Source organism: Chlamydotis macqueenii, chromosome 5 (assembly GCF_036417535.1).
Source record: "Chlamydotis macqueenii isolate bChlMac1 chromosome 5, bChlMac1.mat, whole genome shotgun sequence".
NCBI lineage: Eukaryota > Metazoa > Chordata > Aves > Otidiformes > Otididae > Chlamydotis > Chlamydotis macqueenii.
This window is the reverse complement of record NC_141560.1, coordinates 63,518,674-63,537,781: the sequence shown is the minus strand read 5'-3', so window position 1 is coordinate 63,537,781 and position 19,108 is coordinate 63,518,674. Positions and strand designations below refer to the sequence as shown.

Sequence of the window (19,108 nt, the reverse complement as noted above, 5' to 3'; positions counted from 1 at the left end):
TTTTTGTCCTTGCCAAGTGCCTCAGAAATAGAAATGTACCAGAGTTTTGTACACATTTAACATTTGTTAATCCTAACAATCACTTCAAATTATTTTCCTGCTGGAGAGAGAGAAGAAAAAATGTGAATATTAAATATACTAATGTGAAAGACACTCAGACACCACATAGGCTAGTAACTACATGAAAATAGCTAATTAGAAAGACTCTTACAAGAAAACTTAGTGTCAAACTACAAATTTACATTATCATGGTACATTTCATGAAGATATACCCTTTCCTTGTGTATGTTCCTAAGGTGCATGCATGAGGAATGATCTCCTTCTGTGGCTCTTACAAAGAGGAAAACCAGGCTGAAAATGAAAATAGAGACTGAAAGTTACAGTATCATTATATGTTATAATTTACATCATCCAGTAAAGATGTTTAAACTGCCCTGTAGAATATTGCATTACACTAATTCTTTATGGTCCTCTGTATACAAACAAGAACTCAGCATAGTTTAAGAGACAGTGATGAAGCATCTGTCAATTCTACACCTATTGATGTCATGTGAGCACAAGCAGAGAAGTAAGTATTTCACAGTATCCCTGAATAAAATAATCTGTGACAATTGGCAGGGTGACCTTTTTTAAAATACAGTTGTCCCAGTTGGTTGTTTCAACAACTGTGGCACTTAAAAGAACAGTAAGGTTGAAAACAAACAATTATTTAGAAAAAAAAAAGTTATGCAAATCCTAAATTGAAGTAGTAATTATTTATGTAATTTCAAGATAAACCCTTGATATTTTTCCACTTCTGTGTATTTTCTGCTGCTTGATACACAAATGTCACTTTTATAGTGTAGTCATACTGCCTTTCTGTGATGATGTGAAAAATAAGGGGATCAGTGTTTTAGTTTGGATGAGGTGTGCATTTCTGAGGAGATCCTCTTGTGAATCCTAATTTACCATGCTTTTGTTGCATCACAGAGCTTGGAATGAGCAAACTTTATTCTTTTGGGTTGAAACTAAACCAGAAGATGTGGTCCAACCGTCAGTGGATGTTAGTATGCATTCAGTATGGACAGCAGGTCCTCAGCACAAACTCTTAAAATCCGCTTCTGTTGGATTGCATCAGAGGAAACATCAGAGGTTTCCTGCAGTTTGGTTTAATTTTTCAGTGAAGAAACATATCCTAACAATTTTTCAAGGCTGTTTTTTGCTTTGGTGAGCACTTAGAATTTTTTTGGAAGGCTGTAAGTCCTTGCACAAATATGGCTGTTCATTGTTTTTCTTAAGGAAATCATTCCTTACAAAGCCAGAAGAGGCAGTTCATCTCAAGGAGACTGACAGCCAGCTTTTATCTACTTGATAACCGAAAGGATTTAGAAGATTCCTTCTCAATTTCTTAGGAGTTACCATTTCAGTCACCCTGTCGTTATCTTTGTGTGCAAGACAAGTTAATTTCCTAAGAGTTACCATTAACACTTGGAAGAATTTGACATAGCGATGCCAGGATGGTGTGCGAGGTTCCTTAGCACTGGGTTTTAAGGGCTGAGGAAGAAACGAACAGAAAGACAGGCAAGAAGAACATTTTCAGTCTGGTTTTCTTATTTGGAAGAGCCACAGAATGGATTGCTCCTCATGCATACTTTAGGAGTTCTACAAGGAACTGTGATGTCTTCCTGAAATGAACATCGGCACAAGGACATGCCTCATACAAAGCCCCAGAAACGACCACGAGCCCATGGAAAGTGTCTTCTGTCCTTTGCAGCTTTTAAATCTTATTAGAGGAGCCAGGCTGTTTAACTTGCAAGTGAAGTAGCAAGCAATAAACAAAACGCCTTCCCCCTTCTCTGCTTTTTTTTTTTTTTTTTTTTTTTTTTTAGTGCTGTATTAAAGCTGGTTTGGTAAAGACAATAGTATTTTGATGCAAAAAAAAATGAAGTGGAAACAAAAGCTGAAATTTGTGTTTGAATATCCCTAGTTCTTTTTGCAACTGACTTAAATAATGTAAACTGCTTAAAGAAACCTGTGTGATTATTTTTAATTGAGGAAATACAGCGCTTTTCAACTGAACTTCCAGTTGTTGCAAAAAGAGCAAAGTGTATGTTTGCTTTAAATTTGAAAGTTATTTTCCATTTACCGCCAGCAACAGAAGGTTTGATTTTGGATATGTCTAGCAAACAAATCGATGGGAAGGAGATCTGGGGAACTTTGAATTATGTTCATCTGAGTATCATGGTAATCAGTGGAAAGTGTAAATTTAATTTTTTTTTTGTTTTAAAAACTCACTTTTTTTATCAGCTTAACTCTGATCCCTTTACAGGTTTCAGCAGGAATTCAGATCTTGAAAAGGTTTTAGTCTGAATGCATCACACTGAATGCTTGTTTCTAATAGAAGTCATACTTCAGTGACTGTTACATCAGTTTAAAAAGAAATACTTTAGATAGGGAATTATGAGGTGAAAAATAGTTAACTTTGTCCAGTTTTATCTCTGTTTTGGGAGAATAAATATTGTAAACATAAAATATTTCAACCAATGTGAAAAACAATGAAGTAATACTATAATTTGAAATCCTGTCACAAATTAATTCCCTGCTTAACTCCTAGGAGAAACAGGAAAGACTGTTGGAAAGACTAAAGACTATGGCCTGAAAGTTTTCTTAAAAACTAATAAAAAATTGAAATAGAACTTCCCCTCTTCCACCCTCCTTGTTTTGATTTGTAGTTGCTACTCGTACAGCCTGGATACCTTCAATGGTCACAACAATGCGTTGCCAACCAGCATGCTTCTGGTTAGTGTGGATTTCATAATTTCTACCCAGAAAACTAAACAGTTCTGCCTGCTAGCTGGTGAGGAAAAACTCTGCCTTCCTCTTTGTGTTAGCTCTGACATTCATTAAGTGTTTTCCTGAGCTGATGCAACTCACCCAAGAAAACCCTTTTTTGCTGGGCGAGTTGAATCTGCTAATTGGGAGGTTCAACGCCAGTGCCAGTGGAGAGTTACCTCTGGGAGAAGTTAACTGGATATGTGGAGAGCAGATCAAGAAAATTATGAGAGACCAGTTCTCCCTTTTCACAGCGGTGAACTTTGAGCGTTGCTTGCTGTTTTGTGCAATTGCACCCTCTGTTATTAGTGGCTGAGCGAAGGGCCTGGTGGATGGAATTACAGCCCTATGGGCTTGCCTTCTCCTGTCCTTATCTGTGTGGTTTTGCTCCTCTGGGCAGCTCCAATAGCACAGCCTTGTCCGGGACTCAAGTTCGTTCAAGAATTAAGTGTCCGGCTGATATAAACAACTAATACTGGCCATTAAGTGCTTTGATGATATAGCTTATAGCGGTTTGATGGCTAAAACAAATTGTTCTAGCCAAAGCATTTTCTGTCTGTGTCTAGGCTGGGGATTTTGGTGACAAAAATAGCACAAAATGTCATTGGTAGGTGTGCTGCCAAAAGCTTCTAGCCTGTGTTTTTCTTCGGATCATCTCTTTTTGCTCCATAATAGATCTACATCTGTTGGAAATATCTTCTTTTGTAACTTCTGTTTCTTCTTTCCACTCTGAGCACTCACTCCCAACTACTGCTTATCCTCTGCAAAGGTATGGAAACAAGGAGGAACAAAGAGCCTATGGAGGGGTGTGTTTCAATGCTGGAGTTTATAACTGAATCTAAATGACATGGGCCTCCTTCCACTGAGTTACTTAAGTACTTTGAAACAAAACACTCCCCTCCACATGGTATCAGTAGTCCACATTACTTACAGTTGTAACAGGAGTTTCCCTATTAACCCCTCAGTCGCCTGCCAGCACAAAAATACCTGCCAAGAGAAAATTAGGACAAGGAAGCGTTTACTGGTTTTCAGACGACAAGAAAATCATGCGAGGGCTTCTCAGACAGAGTCATCTTTAACCTCTGATAAAGATGTTCAGTGAGTGTTTAAGACTTGCTGATAGATCTTATGTAGTCTTACCACATGTTGTGGGTAGTTAAAAACTCCTCTGTGGCCCTGAGAGTAGATGACTGGTGGAGGAGGTTCAGCGCTCCAGCATGGAAGGGCACTGGCCAGGCCTTCCATGCCATTTGGGCCATGGAATGGATCTTCAGAGACATGCTATGCTCCACAAAAGCAACTGAAAGAGTTTCAAAGAGATTTGAGAGTTTGGTTTCACACTGACACTACTGTTGCAGGCTGAGTGGAAGTCTAGCTTCAGCTGATTAACAAAAACTGGAACATGAGGACAAAACTGATGGTGGCGAGATGTTTTGGGAGGCTCTGTTATTTAGCAAACATGACCAATTCAAAACTCCCAAGAGAGACCAGTATAATGGAAGAGATTAATCACCCCAAAATCAGCTCCTTTTCAAAACCCAAATTAAACTCTGTTTCTGAAAGTTGGTGAAAATTGTGCAAATGTATTAGTAGAGCACTGGGTTCATAATTTTGTCTATTTTTAGAGGATGAGTATCATTCTAACCATATTTGTGTCATTTTAGTTATCAAACTATAAGAAGTTGCATGGTGAAAAATAAGAAAATACCTAGAAATAGTTCCTAAAAAACAGCTGTAAAAAATATGTTGAAACTAGTTAGTAGTTGAGGAGGAGGGATTTTTTCAGTAGATCACGTGTGTTTAATTGCGGTTGACTAATTTGTGTTATCGAATGAAAAACACTTACACATTGAATCAGCATATACTTAATGCTTTGTTTTGTTAAGTAATTTTAGAGTTTGTATGGTTAAGTAATCAACAAGAATGTTTATCAACATTTAAAGTCTTTTAAAATAGATTATATGTTAATAAAATGTGTATCTGAATAATTCTGTAGAACATTATTTTTAGGAGACATGAAAAGAAGCTTGATTAATATTTATAAAATTAGTAAGCAGAAGATGTGATGAGCAGCTCTTGAGAGCTATAATTTACTAACATTGACACCCGCCTGTTTTTCCCCACCCCTAAATTGTATGTCTCATTACTTACAAGACGGAGTATTGGTGGTGTTATGGTAGGAGTCCCAATGTGAGGTTTTAGTACTTCAGTACGGTAACTCTGCTCCAATTAATAAATTCAAATTCCGACTTAGCATCCTAACAATCTTTATTACAAGGATTGGACCTAAATAAAGATTTAAATCAAGCAGACACGCATTGAAAATACTGAAACAAGTAGCGAGAGAAAAATAGCAGAGTACATGTACTTATGCAAGTAAATAAAGAAATTGTTGGTTATTTTTGGCAAGAGGTGGAGAAGCACGTGATGTCCAGTTGTAGCTGTAGCCAAGGATTTATCTTGGGGCTAACTGCTTTACATGCAAACAGTAATTCCTTTTTTGCCCCACATCAGCTGAATACTATTTAGGGTCAAGAATGCTGTTTGCAGAAGTTGACCAGTCCTACAACCAACCACTAATATTTAAGCGATGTATAATATTAGGGGCCTGTTGTTACTGAGGGTGTATCCTGTTATTTTGTCAAGAGTTGAGCAAGGCAAAACACTGAACTGTAACGTGGGGCATAAAATACTCATTGCATTTGCTCTGTCCTGTTACTTGTGTGGCAAGTGGTGTGTTTGATGGTGTCTGGCTAATGTGGCAGGGACTGCTCGTCAGGGAAGGATGGCAGACCGGCTCTGGAAGGTTGGTGCTTCACAGTTATTTTGGGTCGGGGACTCTCTTCATCGTAGAAAGCAAGTCCACTCATTTAAACAAATTTGGAGTTCACATGTTCATTCTCACATTGTCATCTCCTAAGGTCTTGAGAGTCAGGTCTTTTTCTGGCGTCAGTTTCCTTATCATGCGTGTCACGCATCTGTGAATGTTATGGGAGTCGGCAGTTCACGAGATGGGAAAGAAGAGCTCCCCATTTGGTGTTTGACGGTTAGGATTGCCGTCACTGGGGGGCTGTTAGATGCCTGGCAGGTGCTCCTCGGGGAGCTCTCAGAAAGTAGGAGCTTGCCTTCCTCCAGGTAGTGACAGACCGGAGCGGGCAGAGAAGAGTTACTGGTAGGAGCATCTCGAGTTGTCCTCGCACGGTTTGGCGGGGGAACCGTCAACTGGCCGTGAAGAGGCAGGGGGTCCTAAGCTGGTACGGGGGGGGGGAGATGCTGGCCACGCACCTGCCCCACCTCAGCGGTGCGGCAGGGCAGGATGAGCGCCGGGCGTTACTGACAGCGCCGGCGGCCAGCTTCGCCCGAGCCGGGGAGCTGTCACCGGCGGGGCAGTTTGGTTCGTGCGCGGAGGGGGCTGCGGGCTCGCCGCGCTCGGGAGAGAGGAGCCCGGCGTAGGGCGGCGGCGCGGGGCGGCTCCCGGCTGCGGCGGGCGTCGTGCGGCGGGGCCGGGCGGGGGCGCTGCCGCTGCCGCCGAGGCGCGGGCCCGGGCCGGGCGGCGGAGCGGGCGGGCGGCGGGAGGGCCCCGCGGGCTGGCAGCGGGACTGGGGCACGACGGAACAGGGCCTCGGGGCGGCGCGGCCCGCAGGCCCCCTCCGCAGCGCTCGGCGGGGCCTCGTCTCGGCGCTCCGGGGCGATGGGCGGCGGCGGGCGCCGGTAGGCCGCCGCGGGCAGGGCAGCGGCGGAGGCGGGAGGAGGCGGAGGCGGAGGAGGCGGCGGCCGGGGGCGGGCTGGGTCCCTCCCCGGGAAGATGAGGCGGAGGCCCGGGCTGCCGAGCGGGCTGAGCTGGGGCTCTTCCCTCGCAGCAGCCAGGACAAGATGGCAGCAGCCGAGGCGGCAGCGGCAGGAACGGCGGGGGTGAGGAGCTGAGCCCGGCCGGAGCGGCGCTTCCCCGTGGCGCTCCCGGACATGCCCAGGGCGGCAGCGGCAGCTCCAGCTCGGACGCCAGCGCGGCCCGATCCGTGAAGGTGAGCGGCCGGGAGAGCAGCGGGGCCGTCCGCGGCGGGCGGAGAGGGGCGCTCCCTCCGCCGGCGCCTTTCGCCTCCTTCCCGCGGGGGGAGCTCCGGGGCCGGGGGCCGGGGCTCCCCTTACCGCCCCTGCCCCGCGGCGGCTGCTGCCCGCCGCCTAGGCGCCGTTGCCCTACCCGGAGCCGCGGAGCGGGCAGCGCCGCTTCCCCTTCCCGTCGCCCTCGACGGCGCCTGCTCCGCCGCCTCCCCGAAGTTTTCCCCTTCCCCGGCGCGGGGAAGCGCCCGCCCCGACCCTGCCGGCGCGGCCCCGGCTGCCGGGCGAGGCCGCTGCCCGGCGGTGGCGGGGGGAGAAGAGGCGTGTCCGCCCGCCTCGCCCGTTACCGGCGGCGGGGCCGGGCGGGCTCCGGCGGTGCCCCGCTCCCCTCCCGGGCACGCCGCGGCCGCCTCCTTGTATGGTGCGCTCGGGCCGCCCGCCCGCCGCTGTCCCCGGGGTGGCCGGGGGGGGTCCCGCGGGCGGCGCCCGGGCGCGGCGGCGGCTCCTCCCGTTACGGGTCCGGCCCTCGGCCGCCTCCGCCTCGGTGGCTCCTCGTAGCCCGGGCGGGACCCGAGCCCTGTCCGGACCCCCGAGGAGGGAGCCGCGGGACCCGCTCCGCTGCGCTGAGGGGGAAGCTGGGGCGAGAGGAGGGAATGGTACCGAGGGGCCGGCGTAAATACAAACAACCGGGAAGGAAGCTGACGCTTGAAAATTTGGTCCGTTCCCAAGAACTAGCTCTGTGAAAACAGAGGGGGTTACTGCTGGTGGCTTTAACGTAGCGATTGCAGCAGGGATTGTGCTGGGTTTGTTCTGGTTCTTGCCTCGTCGTGGTATCAATATAAAACTGCTAGATGCGTTTGCATGTGTTTTGTGCTGTAGGAAATAGCGATTTTCCTTTTAATAATTATTTCTATTTATATTTCAATCGTCAGTGCTATGTGCTTATGTATATATAAATATCTTTCTTTTGAGGCTATACTTTTGTTGCTAACTGTTGCATCTGACTTAAAATGTCAGTGCCAAAAACTGTGACGGTTTCCTTTTTTGTTAACTTGGTAGGTTGTTTTGAGACTCCCAGCCTTGCCTTCCCAGAAATTATGTGGTGCTCTGATGTTTTTGCGTCTTCCTGCTTGCATGTAACCTTGTTTATTTCAGTTACTTTAGTGTCTTTAAGTTGTGGGAAAACATATTATTAATGTGAGAGACAAGTAAAGCTACAGTAGTTGATAACAATGCATATTTCTGTGATTATTCCTCCCCCCCCCCCCCCCCGTATTGCCTCTCATTACATCACTTGCAAAAAGCTTATGCGCTGATTTATTTCACACAAAGTAGAAAAGCTTGGCTGGACTGGGAGGACTTACTTTTTGACATAACAATAATTCCATAACAGAGTTAATTTGCTGAAGCTAAGTTTAAAATTCACACAGTAACTGCCTAATAAGCGTAGCAGCCAGCAAAGAGATTAATTAAGCATCTGGAAAATAGGTCAAGACTGTATTATGAAGTGGCATGGTGAGATTGCGAATAAATAGAGCAAAGTGTTAACATGGACTTACCGGGAGAAAACCGATACTGATATAACAGCGGTGACTGCTTTATCTACGCTGCTGCGAACCATTTATGGTAGCGCACGGTGAGATGATGTTTATAATGATGTAAAACGGGAATTAGGTAGAGTTTTCTTTTAATGCACTTATTACTGGGGACTTCTGTTGTAGTGCGAGTTCTGCTGCTTGCTCAGGGTGTGGCATCGGTTGTACTTGTAAATTATTTTTTTTTTTTTTTTGCAGATACGTTTGGCTAGATGCTGTAATTCGGGTTGCGTTGGTGGTATGTGGCTCTCTGGGTTTGAGGACGCTTGTAATCAGAGGGATTCCATCAGCTGGGATAAAGTTTCATTAAAAAATGGCTCGGGAAGCTGTCCCTGCCTGGGGTTTCTGCCAGAGCCTGGGATTTTTCTTTGTTTGAGGTTTTTTGTGTTTGCATGTTTCCTCCCTCCTATCTTTCAAACAACTATCTACAGAAACAGGGAAATGAGACCGGCTCCTGCCTAACGAGATGCCAGAGACAAAGACAGGGTGTGGGGAGCTTTCAACTCGTCTTACAGAAGTTGACACAACTGATAGGAATATTAGTTGGCGTGTGCTGCTTTTCTTGTTGTGTGCCTCAGTTTACAGCAGTTGCTTCAAGACAAATGTTTTGGAGGTGTATTCCGAAGAGCATCTGTCGGATTGATTGCGGCCGTTAAAGGGAATGGGAGGCTGAGCAGCACTTTCGGAGGCAGAGTGTTAGCTTACCGGCTCCTGGGTAGAGTGGAATTAACTGTGCTTAATTCTCCTGAAAATCCCAACCTAAACGTGCAGGAATGTCAGGCTGTGCTTCTCCAAGCTTGTGTGTTTAGGGATGTACCTCTTTGTACTATTTTAAGGGACTGCACTCTTCCTGTTTTTAGAATAGTTTTCTTTGAACAGTATATATTCTCTTTCTTGTGTTTTCCGTTCTGCCAGCATGCTGATTATAGCAACAAAGATCCTTTTGAAAAAGTGGTGCATTTCGAAACGGGAATTTTATAGTTGGCTTTCTTATGTGTCTGTGGGGGAGGAAAAGCATCGATAAGGGGCACAGCACTGTCATTTGAGGCTGAACATGTATTTCAGAGGAATGTTAAATACAGAAGGAAAACTTATTTTAGTTGAGCTAGATTTCACTATTGCAGTGCGAGGTCTGTGAGGTATTGTGGCATATGACTGCTGTGCATGTATAGAACAGTTACTGTAGGCAGTATTGCTTTCTGCACAGAACTCTGTGGAAAAAAGCAGAGAACATCTATTTGTTGTTTTTTATTAGACAAGGCTTAGCTTCACTGCATATTTAATTATTTCATTCCATATGCAAAAGCGTTATAGCTGAGGTCAGCGTGCTCCATCGACTAACAGGAGGATGAGTCAAGCAGAGCAGGCCTGGGAATCAACTGATGATACTCGATTGAGGGAAGAAGAAACAGGGAAGTCGGATGCCCTCGTGGTGATACCAGCGCTCCTCAGTCACGCGTTCGCGGTTGAATTTTGTGAAATAGTATCTGCCTTTCATACCTCGAAAAAGCTTGTTTGTACCTTTTTGTGTTTTCTGAGTTTCTTCAATTCCCTGATGACGTTACAGTGCAGTTACAGGACAATTTCAGATGTCTTGGCATAGGATTACTTTGATGAAGAAAACAGCGGTAGCACTTCTTCATTGAAACTGTGGAGCTCCTGTAGATGGGTTATGTAAACTCACAGCTGGTCAAATACTTACTTTCAGCTGGTCTAACTATTACCTTTTCTTGCCTTTGAAAATAAGAGTAGTAAGAGTTGATCTTGATGCTCGGGAGCTTTTACTAAATTAATGTCTCTATTCCTAAGTCACTAAAATACTGTTTTTCTTCAGATCTCTTGACTGAAAGTTGGAGATGGAGTGGAAAATAATGTATTATTTTTGATCCAGATCTTGGAAGAAAAGCTTGTTCTTCAGGTGAAGTATGAGATGGATCTCTAGGTATCTGAAGTATGAGATGGATCTCTAGGTATCTGAAACTGTGTTAGAACTCTGGTTGGCTTGTGCGTGAAACCAAATATGAAGAAATGAGCAAGGATGAGCACTGAGCGTATTGGCGATGGTGGCTGAGGGTGCAGTGCACCTTAAGTGACGACATGAACTATATTTAAAGCAACTTTCAATGTTGCTAGTGCTATGAAATGGGTTAGCAATGGGTTACTTTTTCTGGTTTCTACGGGCAGTGAACACCCTCTATTTGACCTGAAATAACCTGTAGTGAAGCATAAAGCCTGGAAAATCCTGTTACCTGTTCCTGGCTTCCCCTGCCTCTGTTATAGACCATTTGAATTTAGAGCCTCTCTCTCTTCTACAGATTTCTAGAGAAGCTGAAGCTCTGCTTCTCTTCAGAGGCACTAACTTTTTGAGTGGCAAATGAGCAGAGAAACAACCTGTAACTGCAAAAGTGGGTTTTAGTCTGTGACTTGATTTAATCCTGTAGTATTGCCTACAGGGTAGATTCTCCCTCCCCTCTTTTTTTTTTTTTTTTTTTTTCCCGTCCTTCCCCCTTAATTCTTTAGTTGTTTTATTTCAATATCGTGAATGTGGAGAAGGATGGCAAGAATTGGTGTGAGTCTTGTTTTTAGATGCAGTTTGGGGATAATCTTTGCACAGTTTTGTAGTATTTTTTCACATTATGTCACTTTTTTTTTTTTTTCCTTAATATAGTGTCTTCATATTCCACTTCAGTTTTGAGAGTGGGTAACTTTCTGACAAAATGCAGTTAATCTATAGCTTAGAAGTTTGACTTGAAAATGCAAGAAGAGCCAAATAAGTTGAGTGATTTTTAAGCAAGTCAATTCAAGTAGTTTAGTTCTATTTTTTTTTTTCTTATTCAGTGGCTTGGAATCAGTTTAATTTCAAAATATCTTTCCCTGTATTAACTATACATATTTAATAGTCCCAGCATTATGTAAACTTTTTCTAAACTTTTTTTTTTTTTTCACCTTGTGTTTTCAGGAAAAAGTAGAAAATATTTATTTTTGGAATTAAGGCTTTTTCTCCAGCTCTGCTGGTTCTTCATTGTGAAGATGTTTGCTGCTTTTATTAGAGTGACCAAATCCCTCCAGGCCTGCTCCCCAGGGTCTTTGGACGTGAGCTGACATCCGAACCTTTCCCCGATGCTGCTGGTGCAGACTGAAACAAGTGCCAGCCCACAGAGAGGAGCTAGCACAGGCTCAGGGTCTGAATGAGAAGGTTGTCATAGAAATGCAAAAGCACAGAGAGGAAACAAACTTCAGTACTGATAATAGATACAAAGTTTATTATAAGGGAAGCAAGGAAACTTCTTTTTTTTAAAACTGGTGATTTAAGCTCCCTCTGGAAGACTAGAGCAACCACCAGCATCAGATATTCATAAAAATTATCTGTATGCACAATTTTAGCTGAAACCTTAGTAACTTACTTTTACAAAAGTAATTTACTTCTTCATATGTAGATATGAAAACAAATTTATTCTCTCGTGTTTCCACAGTCTCTGTTGTTTACTGCTTTGTTTTGGTTCTTTGTTTACAAAAAATGGTATATTAACTTATTCCACTAGTTTGAGTAAAATATACTCATTTTTCCCCCTCTTCCGTGTGGTGCAGGCTTTGCCTGTATTGATACACAACAATTGGTGGAACTTGCACAATTTCCAGAAGGCTTGCTGTTTATTTCTTGTAAGAGGTCTTTCTGCCTTTTTGACTGAAAAGCTGTTAATGTGCATCGTTGCTTGGTAAACCTCTTCCTTCCTGTGTTTTCCTAGAAACTTTGGTCATCTGCTACTTCCTACCCTTTCCTTCCAATTATTCTGTGTTTCTTTTTCTTTTTTTAAAAATTGATTAGAATTGCTTGCTTCTCTAAAACATGTCTCTTCTAGTTGAGAAGTCTTTTCCATAGCTTGTTTATGAAGATTAAACTATTTATAGGGGTAGAGGAAGTCTTCACAAGATCTTTATTTTTCAGTGCTTGAATTGGTTTAATATGGAAATTTTGGTGTTTGGGATCTTACTTGTGAAGCCCTTTGGAAGGAACAGGCTTTGTTCCTAGGAGAAGAAGAAAGCTCCTTGTCTCATATTTCCGTATATATTAATATCAACTTACTTTGCGATTCAATGAATTAATTGGAATTCAACCTAGTAGGAATGGATTGCTTCAGTGAGATTCTAAAAGGTCTGCTGAATACTTTTTCTTTATGGCTTTTGAAATGATGCTATGGGCTAACTTCTTCCTTTGACTGTGGCAGCTCTGAGCCTTGCAAGAGAACATTGTGGGATTTTTCCTCAAGAAATATTTTAGGACCTCTCTGCGACAAGTGCTCTTTAGACTAAATGTGTTTTTAAAATTCAGTTGAAGAGATGTCTAAACTTTGTTTTGAAGCTTTCTGTATAGTTAAATCAGTAAGTTCCTCTGCATAGCGGAGAGGGAGAAATTTCTTGCACTGGTGGCTTTGGGAAACATAATATGGGTTATTACAGTTACTGATTCGTTAGGAGGCGAAAGACTGAGCCTTCTGTGAGAGACCATGCATTTCTAATGCACTGATTTTTGCCCCCGGGAAACACTACTTCCTCCACGTCTTTAGAAATCGGAAAGAAGTGGTAAACACTATTTTCCCTCCATTCTTTCTTTATTGTTCTGCATATGCCCTGTCTAATTTGTACAACTGTTTTCAGTAAGCAACCAATGTTACCTTCATGAAGTTGTTGCTTACAATGAAAGAAAACCGCCTGTTACATAAAGGTGAAGTATTAAAATCAGTTTTAAGAAAGGAATTTGTATTCTGAAAAAAAAAAGAACTTTGAAGAGTTTTCATTCTGTGTGTGTATATGTAAAAAAAACCCTTCCAAACACACTTGGGGCGGGGGGGTGTGTATATACCTCAGTCAGTATATATTTGGAGGTTGTTACTGGGTGTAGCTGAAGTGGCTGACCTGAAAACCATAGTAGAAAAAGATTAATCGAGAGAAGTGTATTGGATTAGATGTCTTAATTCTTTTACAGTTAAGTCAGATTAAAAAAAAAAAAGGCTAAAGTTCTTATTTACTGTAATACTTTTGTTGCAGAAGGAATTGAATGTGATCTAGGTGTGGTGTCTTGGTAACTCAGTAACTGCTTGATAATGAGGTTCTTGTCGTCCCTGTTGAAAGAGTGATCATGATTTTTCTTGTATTTGGGGAAAGCTTTGACTCAAATGTTACTTACTGCTGGGTAATTCTCAATATGTAGTAAACAGTTTTATACATCTCCTGAACTCTGCTCTCTTGCCATGATTGGCAAATTTTTGCATCACATGTCAGACTCTAAGCTCAAGAGGTTGTTTGTGAACAGTCCTGTGGGAAGAACAGTAATTCTGCGTTGCTGTCGTGGTGTGTGCTCTGTGCAGCTGCAAATCTTTTATAATAAGAGGGAGAAAGATAATTTTGAATGAACACTGTCCACCTTGAATAGTTTAGAGAACTTGATGAAGGATCAACTTTATGTGTAGTACCCCTTCATGGGCATGCAGATGTTCTGGCATACCACCCATTCTGTGAAGGTGCAGTCGCAACGAGGACAACAGCTAGCTAGGTTTATATTCCTACAGGAGCTGCATTTGATATTATCTAGAGCTATTCTAAAATGAAACTAATAAATTTTTTAGCTGAGTTGGTCCACTTCTATTTCTAGCAGAAGCCTGGCAGACTAAGAGTGCAAAATTAAGCAATGAAATAAAAATAAAATGTCTGGAAATAAGAAGGAAAAATGGCATTACATATTTGTTCAGAAAGTTGAATTTTTTGTTTTGTTTTGTTTTTTTTTTAAACAAAACAAAAAACCCAGCTGTTTTTAAATAGGTGGTTTACCAACAAGCAGTTGGAGCTAAACCTCTCTATTAGATTTTATTTCTACTTTAGGGATAGTGGAAAAATCTTTTGGAAACACTTAGAGCAATGGAAAAAAGTGTGGCTTTATGTCTTACCTCTCTGCTCACCTTGATCCCTCTCACTGCATTGAAGAGTGGCAGACAGTAGCAGTAGTGTGAATGAATACATCTTTCAGCGCTGTACTGTCGTGCAGAACCTGAAGGTGTGGTCTCTCCTAAACACTGCTGTTAGGGACGTTTATTTCAGTGTGCCTGCTGTTTTCAGGTTCAAAAAGAATTTGTCGTTTAAAAGAAGAGATTAGGCTGGCGAAGCCCTGGCTGGTTGAAATGTGCTGTTTGTGTTGATGGTGGCACATTCTGATTTGGGGAGCGTGCTCTCATTCGGGGCTGGTGCCCGATACCGCGCTGCTTGTGCTCTCTTTTCGGTTGCTTAACAGCTTCTTGCCCAGCAGAAAAATAAATGCTTGCAGTATTGTTCAATTTGTCTTTTTAATCATGATTGCAGTCATATTGGCATCACAAGACTTAGCTTTTGATATTTGTGGAAAATATGAATATAGTGATTGTATTCTTCAGTACTACTGCTGGTACAAATGACAGTGTTGAGTCATAGGAGTTTGCTCTGATATTTTATGTAAAATATGCTTGTGTTCAGTGTATGGCATCGGTTCTGTTTCCAAGTATTGAGACAATGGTGCAATTGAGACAAGTTCGCATCGCACTTAAACAAACTTGTGTTTTCAGTTCCTGGTACCAGTGCAACATTGGTAGTGTCTGATTAAAAATATCTCAAATGTTGCAGAAATCTAAAATCATCCCTGTAACATTTTTCTTAGGTGGGTAATAATTACATTTTATAACTGCAAAATTGGATCGTTTTATCATTTACTTCCCACTGAGACTCTCTCCAAGCTTGGAACCAACCTCTGGCCTTCCAACTTTGGCCACTGATCTGTGCAGGACTGAGGTTTTATGTCAGGCAAAGGCTTTTATGTCAGCTCAGCTTAACCCTCTTGGTGTATGATAGGCCAGAATTTCTGAGCTCTGAATTATCTTATGTGTTTTAATCAGAGATGGTCATCATTGCTTTTGTCACTGAACTTCTGAGTTCCTGGTTGCTTCCCCTAGAGTTGAGCATTGGCTTCCTTGGTGAGCAGCGTCAGAGCTGCCTCTGCGTCTTGCCGTTCTCTGTGGTGGAGTGCGTGTGCGCGCCTGTGCAGTTCGTGTCCAGAATTGCCTCCGTGGTTATGTGAGGAAACAATTCAACCGGCACGTGTTACTTGAAACACCTCGGTGCTTTCTCCTTTGCTCTGCTCCCTCCCTGCCGTGGGTCAGAGATCTGTTTGCAGAGCTAGTTTCCAGGTGGCTGGGGGAGTGAGATTCCCTGGACTTGTGTCTCTTAACTCTTTCTACTTTCCGGAGATGCATTTTCCTTTATGAACTGCAAGAAGCCTCAATTGCCAGTGCTTTGTTATGAATCGTACAGCTCGAGTAAGGGAATTCCTCAGGGTGAACAGTTCACGGGTATGAAAGTGCTTGCATCAGTACAGCTTGTTCAGCTACGTATCCAAAATAAACAATAACATAGAGATGCTGCTACTACCAGTGATAATGTTTCTTCTCGGGGGAGAGAGCAACTAATTCAGCTTCATATTTGCTAAATAACTTGAAAAGTTAGGCTGCACCTAGTATAAAAAAAAGTTTTTTCTTTTTTTTTTTTAACCTGGGAAAAATGACAGTATCCTTACAGTGTTTTCAAAGTGATGCATGATGCCAATAAAACACTTTGTAAGTGCTACTCCTCCTCAAATTGTGCATTTGGTGGAAGTGACTGAGCTTTTAGGAAGCCTCCCTTGAAGCCTAGCTGCTCTCTGAGAAGGTGTGTTGGAACCGGTTCTCGCTGATGGAGGCTTAAAAGAAGTTGGAAAACAAGTTTTCTTGAGTTAAACTGTAACTATAGTGTATGGTGGCTGCCACTGGCTAGGCTTTGCCTGCGCAGGATTTTACTACAACAGCAGGACATAATGATTGCACTTCCTGGGGCAGTTAAGAGGGGTTTTATTTTGCAGAATTAAGGGTGTAGCGTGGCAATTTCTCGTCAGCTCTGCTGCAGTGGTCTTACTAAATAGTTACTCTGCTACACACCCCCGCTTACTCTGTCATGAGGAAATGTCAATTTGTAGTTAATTATTAATGATGGTCAGGACTGGAACAGCCTGTGCTTTTCGAGGTTGTTACAGTCTGCCAAATTTGTCATGTTTATGAATTTGTCTAGGACGGCTTGAGAAGGCTGGAGCTGTACTTTTAAGAATCTAGTAAAGAGCATTGTTACGATTAGGTGAACGCCGCAAGACATTACCAGAGGTGCTCCATTTCACTGAGCAACGCCTGCGTGGTTCTCTATTCAATTTCTGTAGAGAGAAGCGTGACTGGGGGGAGGGGGGCAAGCAGTGAAGTGCCTCCTGTTTGTTGTCATTACTTTGGGAAAATATGTTTGTTCATTTATTTAATGAATAAACAATGAATTTATTTATTTAAAGTATATTTATTTCATTACTTCATATTTTCTTCAGAAGCACAGTCTTACACTTGGGGAAGGGGAAGAGTGCTTTAAAAATGTGTGTAGGGGGAATGGACAGACTTCTGAGACTCAAACCAAAAATCAAGCCTGAAGCTGCTCTAGTAGCTGGAGGCTGCCTGTGGTACGTCACCTGGGGATTGTGCTTTTCAGTCTGTCTTCTGATGGTTTTGTTAACTCTGCTTTAGTTTGCACCCTGGAAGTGGTCTTGTAGCCCACACATTTGGTTTTTATTTTAAATGAAATTTAACTGGAAGATGTGTGCCAGCTCCTCATGAATGTTCAGGCTCCAGTACCCTCCCTGAAATGAACACAGAATAAGTTTTGGGTTTTTTTTTTTGTTTGTTTTTTTTGTTTGTTTTTTTTTTCTTCTTTCCTTTAGCACCAACAGCTCAGCTCTACACATCCTTTTCTTATTGTGCTGCTGGACTTGTTAAGGTAGATACAGTCTGACAAGCTTCAGTTTGTATGAGGAAGCAGGAGTGGTCTCGATACGAAAGGCCCAGGAAGATGTATAACCTCAGTCGTTCGTGACAAGGTGGGGAAGAGAAGGATCCACTGAAAATATGCCGTATATTATTTCCTTTTACCAGAAGACCTGCTAAAAAAACCCAAACCAAAACCAGAAAAAAAACTCTGAAACACAGTAAGTCTTTACTCTTTGCAGTGTGGCTGTCCATAGGATTATATTGTAACCAGAATCTCCCAAAATAGTAAGAAGCAAGCAAACAAACCAAAAAACCCCACCCAAAAAACCAAACTGCCACCATCTGCCAACCACATAAAAAAAGCCCAAACCAACAAAAAAGCCCCCACAGCACGGCAGTGCTGTTATAGCAGAGGGTGTTGTGGTGTTTTCTCTTTAAGGTTTGTTGTGCAGCTCTGGTGTCTGGGTGTGGGGCTGGGTTTTCGTCTGGGTGTGGGTACAATAAATTCTGTTAACAAACTTCTCTTCTCAAAGCAAAGACCTCCAGCAGCTGGTTGTATTGGATAGTTACTTGCTGTTCTGATGTATCTTGTTGCATATGTGTTAATGTATAGTTAGGAGTGTGCTTTGTCTGAAATGTCTTCTGAGCCACTGTGCTTGAGTGCAGAGCTGAGGTCTTTAAGCAGTCTGAGGTGTAGGATGCTGCAGGATTTCTGTTATTCCTGTTTCACAGGAAGGCCTGTAAAAGTGTTTTATTCCTTGGTTATATGATGATACTGTAGCTTCTCCACATGAGAGTCCATCTGGAAGTGCATGTTTAAAAAAAGACAAACAAAATAACAGGAGTAAAGGAGAAGTGTTTAAGGGAAGGTAAGAAATTAGATGCTCATACAAGAACTCTAAGACCACTTTTACTTTTCTGGACTAAAATTTGACTTTTTTTTAGTTCAGTCTGTCATGACTGCATCAAAGGTTGCTCATCCAGGGTATGTGATCTGTTTTATTTAATCCTTATATTTTTTTTTTCTTGAAGTTGCTAAAAATGTTTTTATAATAACTCACCATTTCTTATCTGAGAACAGAGGTGTTAGTGTGGTTGGAGTTCAGGGTCATGGCATTAAGCTTCTAAGAAATACACAAACCCCAAAAGATGATAGCCTAGTTTCTTTCATCCAGCTGAAATTAATGTTAAAGAGGAGGCTGGGACTACGTGCTTCCAGTCCTTCTGGACTAGTTTGAATAGCATGAGCTATAGAAAACTTGTGTTTGAACACCATTGGTCCCAACAGGCTCAGGTAAGGATTTGAGTGGTCCTCTGGCCATGCTAGAGGACTGAGTTGTTGTTCTGTCTTCAGAAAACCTCCTTAATTGCAGTGTAGGTTTATCACTGCTTTTTCAAAGTAATCATCTTGATTTTATGCTGTCAGCTTTGATGACACATTTACACAGGCAAATACCTTCTCCAGAAGTTAAACCAAACAAGATGTTCACCATTTGGTTACGACAGAAGCAGAACAAGTGGACCCACTGGGGTTGCTGCAGGTTGGCAGGCCTCTCGCCCATGAGTCAGACGTCCAGGCTCCTTCCCATGGGGCGGCCCAGCTTTGACTGCTTGCACCAGACCTGGTTTTGCCTGGGAGGCAAACAGCTTGGCCTGAGCTGTGTGGGTGGCACTGGAAGCTCCAAGTAGGCTTGGATGTGTGGGTGCTCCGGGGCAGTTCGTGTGAGTTGAATTTGGAGCTCTAAGTAATGTGATCGGGATAAATGATTCATTTAACTATAATTATTATAGAAG

The 19,108-nt window shown here is 42.8% G+C and overlaps 1 protein-coding gene across 2 annotated transcripts in view; it reads left to right on the top strand.

The window, feature by feature from the left end:
- Window positions 1–6,518: 6,518 nt before the first annotated feature.
- HIPK3 (homeodomain interacting protein kinase 3) overlaps window positions 6,519–19,108 on the top strand; it is a 76,668-nt gene continuing 64,078 nt past the window's right edge. Inside the window, exon 1 of one of the 2 annotated variants that reach the window (XM_086748238.1) lies at window positions 6,519–6,833. The gene's annotated coding sequence lies outside the window, so the exon portion shown is untranslated. Of the gene's footprint in view, window positions 6,834–7,387; window positions 7,584–19,108 lie in introns of those variants that run through there. The other variant, XM_086748239.1, reaches the window with a different exon arrangement.